The sequence below is a fragment of the Odocoileus virginianus genome, chromosome 29 (assembly GCF_023699985.2).
Source record: "Odocoileus virginianus isolate 20LAN1187 ecotype Illinois chromosome 29, Ovbor_1.2, whole genome shotgun sequence".
Lineage (NCBI taxonomy): Eukaryota > Metazoa > Chordata > Mammalia > Artiodactyla > Cervidae > Odocoileus > Odocoileus virginianus.
The window spans coordinates 10,519,512-10,528,283 of NC_069702.1; positions in this window are offsets into that span (position 1 = coordinate 10,519,512).

Genomic DNA, 8,772 nt, shown 5'->3' on the forward strand with positions numbered 1-8,772 from the left:
CTAGGCTATAAAATAAATAAAATATTGATACTAGAGGTATGAACGATGTGTGTTCTAAGAACATGGTGGCTTATAAAAGGAGGGACGAGAGATGAATGTGTGAGTGTGAAAGAATTTACTCTAATGGTCTGAGCCAGTCATTCAAAAGCACAGATGATAACCCGGACTTGGAGTGGGATCTGAAGTTGGGGAGAGGGCAGTCTTATGGGACTGAGCCCTTAACCTGTGTGCTCTGATGTCCTGATGCTAACTCCAAGTAGATGGCCTCAGAAGGGAGCTAAATTGCAGTTAAAGTCCAGATGACATCTGGAGGGCTGGAGAACTGCTTGGTGCTGTGTTCGAAGGGAAGTGCTGTGAGTAGTGGAATAGCAGCAGAAGTAGCATCTTTCCTTTTCACACAGTGTTCAGAGTATAATCCAGGCAACAATACTGGAGTGGTTTGACATTCCCTTCTCAAGGCTATCTTCCCGACCCAGGGGTCGAACCCAGGTCTCCTGATTGTAGGCAGATTCTTTACCATTTGAGCCACCAGGGAAGCCCATGTATGTGGAGATCTTTTTGGTTCATGGGTGATTCCCTTCAGTAGCTATTTTGAAGCTATCCAAGGCAAGCTCTCTCAAATTTTCAGAGGATCATATTAGCATCATACAAAGACTGAAAATAATAAAGCTAGAAAATCCTACAGAGATGTCTTCTTTTGGAACAAATTGTGGGATTTTAGTGGCTCTAAGAAGCATTTCAATTTCCATTAACTTAAGGTATATGGATACACTGAGAGGGTATTGATGAAGAGGCTGCAAAGACATCTCTTTGTGAGGAAAGGAAAAGATTGATGATGAAGCCTATGCCTTGGGAAAGATCTTTAATCTTAATGAAACTGGTCTCTTTTAGATGCAGATACCTTTGAGTATTGACATTTTGGAGGAGAGAATATGAGCCCCAGGGTATGAAACTTTGGGGATCCAAGAACACCACCCTGGGTGCAAATGCCACTAGAAATTTAACTGGGCAACTCTTCTAGATAGGATTGCTATTGTTTTAGCTGATGCTCTGTATCTTGACATCCTTAGAATTTGAATGGTTTAGCATTTTCCTAATTTTCTCACAAATCTGTTAGGCTTTTTTGGTAATACATTTAACATTATAGCAGAAATGTGTATACTTAGAACAGTGGAGAGAAATGCCAAAAAAAAAACTGTTAAAATGGATGAACTCATTGCCTTCGCAGTGCAGCAATTGAGGAAATTAGGAGAGCATGGGTGTTCTTTTTTTCTTTATAAGCCTCCTGTATATAACACTGATAAAAATTTTAATAATTTTCAATGAAAAGATTTAAGCAAATTGATATGTCTAAAGCACAATAACAGATTAGTTACATGTTAAAAACGGTATAAAGTTTCCCTGGTGGCTCAGATGGTAAAGAATCTGACTGCAATGTGGGAGACACAGGTTTGATCCCTGGGTTGGGAAAAATCCCCTGGACAGAGGAGCTGGCATAGCACATTAGATAAACTTATATCCTCTTTTTCTATACCACTCAGAAATACGGGGTACATTTTAAGAAGCAGCCTTTGAACATGTGGTTGCATGCTTAGGAAAGCAAACCAGGGGCTAAAAGTAGATGAGGAATTAAAGATCAAGGTGGCAGGTGAGAGCTCCTGGGGGACGTGATGAAGTGCTCAGTGGTCCCGTTAAGTGGAGACGCTGAGATCAGATCCACACATAAAGCCCGGCACTCAACTGGCTAGATCCACAATTATCTATATCTATACTATCTATATCTATGTCATCTATATCATGTAGCTATGGGCTTCCATGTTGGTTCAACAGTAGAAAATCCACCTGCAGTGCAGGAGACAAGGAAGACATGGGTTTGACCTATGGGCCACAAAGATCTCCTAGAGAGGAAATAACAACTCACTACAGTATTCTTGCCTGGAAAATCCCATTGTCAGAGGCCCCCGGCAGCTACAGTCCATAGGGTTGTAAAGAGTCAAACATGACTGACTGCATGCACACATGGACACACACACACACACACACACACACACATCTATATCTATATCTATGTCTATTTCTATTCCTCTCAACACAGAATATTTACAAAGCTTGATTGTCTAGACGCTGCATGAGAAAAAAAATCTCCTAAAATGTAATTACTACAGCTCTCATGAAACTTTGAGAGTTAAACTCATACTGTCCCCATAAACTGATAAATTAAACTATTAATAAAACGTGGTCCTGGGCTTGTGACATCCTTGGGTGCTTGGATGAAGCAAGCGCAAAGCACATCCTCAAATGGACCACTCAAGAGATCCACCTAAAAACCCAGCTGACCATGAACTCACAGACCAAAATGAAAAACCCACAATGAACCACTCCAATATTTAGTCATTCAACATCTACTTCTCAAGACTGGCTATGTACCAGGCATTGATCTAGACACTGGGGATACAGCAAGAAAAAAAAAAAAAAATCTCCCAAAGAAATCCTCATTCAAGTGAAGCAGACAGACAAAGTGAAAACCTACTAAAGACCCCAGCACAGTTCAGTTTCCAAAAATTCAAGAAGTAGAACAATTGAGTAGTGTCTAGAATGCAAACATTGTTAATATGGCTAAGATTAGGAGAACAGCAGCGTCATATAATAAATTAACTAAACAGAAACCAAAATGAAAAATAGAGTCACTAGGAAAACAAAACAACAAAAAAACTCAACCCTCAGCTTGAACAGCTGATTTCATACAGCTGAAGAATTAATGAATTGACAGATAAGTATAAAAAAATACAAAAAAATACTGAGATGCAATAAAGACAAATATATGAGAAAAATAAGAAAGTTTAAAATTCACAACAGATAAGGACAATGTTCAACTACTGTAGAAATAACAAGAAAGAGACAATGTGAAAGAATTGACAGGGTGTTGATTGTTTTTCAGAATTTATGAAGGTTCATGTTAGGAATAAGAGCTGACGTTTCTTCTCTGAGCTGATGAGTCTGTAGCCTTCTGTGCATTTGAATACCATTACAATTTCTATTTTCTATGATAATTTTCTGTTTATAATCACTTTTATCCCTCCATCCCTCCCTCCCTTCTTCCTTCCTTCCTTCCTACGTTCCTTGAATACCTGCCACTCCTGGACACTATGGGGAAAGCAGTGCTGAGCTCTGAAGGATTTTTTTTCTTCCAGTGGAGAAGGGCTGCCATGTATATGAGAAAGTTCTGGAGAGGGAAGGTGATGAAAGGATTGGTTCTTGGAGTCACACAGTTCTGCTCAGTCCAGTTGCTCAGTCGTGTCCAACTCTGCGACCCCACGGACTGCAGCACGCCAAGCCTCCCTGTCTGTCACCAACTCCCAGGAGCTTGCTCGAACTCATGTCCATCGAGGCAGTGAGCCATCGAACAATCTCATACTTTGCAGTCTCCTTCTCCTACGTGATCTAGAGTCATGCAGATCTAAGTTTAAATCCTGATGTTCATAAGGACACTGTATTTTGGGACCAATGGACTTCCATTTGCTCATCATAAAGCTAGGATAATAAAGACTTATCAGTGTTCATGAGGGTTCAGGTAGGAGGCAGAAACCACACTAGTGGATTTAACATAGAAAAGTTAACATAAAATTATTGTTATTATTTTTTAGAATAAAGGTGCTATTATTTAATTGTTCTTTTAAACCATACATGTACTTACAAGGGGTTTCCAGGTGCTCACTGGTAAAGAATTTGCCTGCTGATGCAGGAAGTGTGCATGACAACCCACTTCAGTATTCTTGCCAGGAGAATCCCCATGGTCAGAGGAGCCTGGTGGGCTACAGTCCACAGGGTCAAAAAACAGTTGGACAGGACTCAGCATGCATGCAATACTTACAAAATTGAGCAAGATTAAACTATTCGTTAATTGCACATTACTTCCCTTAGAGGTAAATTTTAACTAATTTAAACTAAAACAGATTAAATGACACTGTTTGGTGTATTTTTCCTAACAAAATTTATGTATATTCAAATTTTAATCACTTCTCTTATAGAGGCTAGTGACCAAATAGTTACAAAATGATGTTCTGAGATAGTCCTTAATAATAATTTTTAAATGAACTTGATTTTCCACAACTGTTTGAAATCTACAGAAAAATCGCAAAGAGTACCAAGTGTTCCAATATACCCTACACATCACATAATTCCCCTGCTATCATCATCTTACCTAGTAGAACATGTTTCTTACAATTAAGAGAAGAGTATGGATACATCATTATTACTGACTAAGCACAACATTTTATCCAAGTTTCCTTACTTTTTAACCTAATGTCTTTTTCTGTTCCCAGATCCTCTTCAGAATATGACATTACATTTAGCTATCATGTCTCTTTAGACTCCTCTGCTTTATGACAATTTCTCAGACTTTTCTTGTTTTTGTTGACTTTCGCAGTTTTGAAACACACTGGTCAGGTATTTTGTGGAATGTCTGCCAGTTGTAACTGATCTGGTATTGTTATGATTATACTGGTGTTATTCATTTTGGGAAAGAAGTTCACAGAGGTGGAGTGTCATTGTCATCATATAAATTCTATACTATAAAAATAAAATACATATTTTAGTTGTTTTACTCTATTTCTTATTTTCCCAAATTTCTTAGTTTCATTGAGTGATTTTTCTATAATTATTTATTAATTTATATAATTAATTTATTCAGTTCAGTTCAGTTCAACTCAGTTCCTCAGGCATGTCCGATTCTTTGCAATTCCATGGACTGTAGCATGCCAGGCTTCCTTGTCCATCACCAACTCCCAGAGCTTACTCAAACTCATGTCCATTGAGTTGGTGATGCCATCCAACCGTCTCATCCTCTGTCATCCCCTTCTCCTCCTGCCTTCAATCTTTCCCAGCATCAGGGTCTTTTCAGATGAGTCAGTCTTTTGCATTGAGTGGCCAAAGTACTGGAGTTTCAGCTTCAGCAACAGTCCTTCCAATGAATAATCGGAACTAATTTCCTTTAGGATTGACTGGCTGGATCTCCTTGCAGTTCAAAGGACTCTCAAGAGTTTTCTGCAACACCACAGTTCAAAAGCATCAATTCTTAGGCCCTCAGCTTTCTTTATGGTCCAACTCTCACATTCGAACATGACTACTGGAAAAACCATAGCTTTGACTAAATCCACTTATCACTGTTTTAAATTATTTTATCCATCTATACTAAAATAGGGCATGAATTTAACTTTAAATGCAACTTTAATTACATCTCAAATAATGATATACTTTATCGTCTTTTTTCACATTAATAATGCTAATGTAAAAAATTATTGACTAGCCAGAAAGCAAGTGAAATGCAAAAAGGGAAACATTGAGTTATCAAGGTGGAGGAACAGAACGAAGAGATTGGAATTATGTAATGTGACATGTTGAAGGTATGTTAAGCTTGCAGGAGGGCTGTTGTAGAATGAAAGCTCTGCAGTGCAGTAGACATGAATTCAATCCCTGGTTCAGGAAGATCCCCTGGAGAAAGATATGGCAACCTACTCCAGTATTCTTGCTAGGAAAATTCCGTAGACAGAGGAGCCTGGCAGTCCATAAGGTCGCAAAGAATCAGACACATGCATGGGCGGGGGGGGGAGAGGGGGGCACTATCTGCATCCAGCATCTTTGGAGGTCAAGGGAGAGTCTGCTAGTCTAATACCCAGGCTTGCTTCTGTGTGTGTGTAGGTGGAGGAATGTGGGGAGGAGGCAAGGGTGAGGCTTTTACTAGTGTCAGAAAACTGCAAACTAGAAAACAAGAACAAACTGCTACTATGAAAACAGACTTCTGAAACAAACGAATGCTATCAAAGGGAAGAACTTGTGTGAGGGTGACGCTGACCAGAGCAGGAAACCCCGAGGAGGAGTTCATCTCTCCTTTCATCTCCCCATCTATTTATCACCTCCCATTAGTAAAATGGGAATGTGGCGTGCAGAGTCCCAGTCCCATTGTCCAGACCATGAAGTCACAGACCAGGAGCGACCAGTTTGAAGTTGAAAGACACCAGCTTAAACATTGACCCAGTTAGGCCCTTTGGTTAATCTAGCATCCAAAGACACATATATACACATGTGTATTGGAGGCAAAAGGAGAAGGGAGATACAGAGGATGAGATGATTACATAGCATCACCAACTCCATGGACAGGAGTTTGAGCAAACTCTGGGAGATAGTGACATATAGGGAGCCTGGTATGCTGCAGGCTGTGGGGGTCGAGAAGAGTCTGACACGAGTTAGTGACCGAACAGGAACAACAAAGACTGTATAAGACAACAGAAACAGCGTTGCAATTCTGTTAACCAGATGGTATTCTTTTTCAAACAAAGACCTTCCCATTTGCTACCCTAAATGAGGAAACCGGAAGTCCTCCCATATCTAGGGAGCAGTCACAGGTGTCCCTTTTGGACTATGTTATTTATGTCACAAATTTAGTCATGGTCTCACCTAAATATTTTCTTACCTGAAGAGTCAATTGTGTTAGGCTCTAATAAGGTTGGTTAACAAATAAAATAACAAATTTAACCCCCAATAAAATATGTATAAAATAATAACATAAAAGAGGAGAGAAAAGAAAAAATTAGGTTAATATCTATATGCATTTGTGTGTATATACACACTTAAACTTGTATACACAGTGTCATGTACACACAGGAGCAAAGAATAGATACACTTAACTTCTAAAACCTTTGTTTTTGTAACTGGTCACAGAGGCATAGTTAATATTTATAACTAACTTTTTTTTTTTTTTGCTATGACCAATTCTGAGTTTCCTTTGACTTTAGCCGAGCAGCACTTTTTAATCTTGTAAAGTGACTGAAACCCTCAATCCTGAAGGATCTCAATCTTCAGTATCCTGCCCTTTTTTATTTTTATTTTTTTTTGATTCCTATAGTTTTTCACTAACTTTTTACTACTGGACATGGAAGTATGAAGGGGAGCCCCAAGAATGCCCCCCGGTTCTAGACATAGCTTCTCTAACCCTTGCTAATTGAGACCAGTCATTCTAGCACACAGGTTAATTTCTGGCTTTTTCTAACCTACCTCAGTGGAACACAGTGAGGACCAGAGTATGGATGACCTGTGTGCACCAAGCATCAGGTAGGTAGGTAGGTCTCTGAACCTTAAGTTCCTTCTTTTGAATTTTCCTTCAGAGGATATTCATTTCCTTTCCTGATTTTTGGGGAGGACCTTTTGGAAGAGATCTCCAATACTATCCCTATTTCTTGCCTGAGTTCTGAACTGTTTGAGAAATACTAATTTTTAAAAATGGAGATGAGTTGATCACCTCTATTAACTATTGAAGCCAACTTAAAGCATGTAATTCTAAGGAGTCAATCTCACCTATGATTGAGTTCCAGGAAGGAGTGGCAGTTTTAGCACCATCAGTCCCTGAAGCACAGGAGATGAGTCCCTGGGCCAGGTAAGACTTGCAGCTTAAGGAGCAGAATGGATCAAGTGCTCCCATGGGCAGCTGGTTCCCAGGAGAAAAGCAGATGTCAGAGCCAGACATGGCCACCGGTTCTTCCCAAATTCACAAGCTGGGCATTTTAGCCCACCACCCCTTCTCCTCTTCCCCTGGAGAACTGGGAAAGGAAAGGCTGGAGGCAGTGGTAGTATTTGCTTAGGAGGAAAAAACATTCTACAGGGAAACTGATGTGGGGGCAACTTTCCACACTCTGGCAATTATCAACAGATTTGTTGGGATGAAGCTTTCCAGGTGGCTCAGATGGTAAAGAATCTGCCTGCAATGCAGGAGACCCAGGTTTGATTCCTGGGCCAGGAAGATCCCCTGGAGGGGGGCATGGCTGCCCAGTCCAGTATTCTTGCCTGGAGAATTCTATGGACAGAGGGGCCTGATGGGCTACTGTCCATGGAGCCTCAAAGGGCTGGACACAGTTCAGGGACTAACACAACACAACAGGGTTAGGATGGGCCAGATCTGTTCACCCCTCCTGAGGTTGGAAGAGTTAATGCAGAGCATCTAACTCATCAGTAAGACAGAGCTAGTCTGCCTTATTGAGGAGGAACGTGAGGAACCCTATAGAAGGCTAAAGATGCCAAGTCTGGGGTACTCCAGAGGCTGGACTTCTACCAAATGGGAGTTGTAGTGCCTTTCATCACTGTTTTATCCAAGGTCAGATGAATTCTCTGTTCAAGACTGTTTTTCTGAAAACTTCATACATTATGCACATAGCATTCTGTTGGGATAGAGTTCAGCTCTGGAGAGGGTTAAGACAAAACATAGAGTCAATTACATTTTTAGTCATTTGATAGCAAAAATATTCATAGACTCCTTTATGTGTCAATACCCAGAAAGAGTTTGGATACTTCAAATGGTAGGAAGAAAACAAGCAAATTATCCTGATGCTCTTTCTTCAAATCTTTAAATCCCTATATTTTTGCCAGGTGTGACAATACTTTTTATTTCAGCAATGAATACACAATGGCACCACTTCTGAGACATCCTAGACCAAAGGCAGTCATCTCCCCAGCTATCCACTTCTGCACACCGTCTCTCCTTCTCAAATTTCCCCTCCCTTCCACTCAAATGTGGCCCATCGTGTCTTCCCAGGGCACTGAGATTGGAGAAACCGGCTCCTTTTCACACAGCCTGAGGGTCTGTTTTCAGTGACAATTGTGCTGTGTCCTCTGAAGGAGGCCATCTGCTCACCTTGTCAATGTGAGTGTCTCATTACCTGTTGAGATTTCTAAGCTGAATCTGTTATTGGGTTAGATTCCGCACCTTTTGATTTTTCAGCTCAG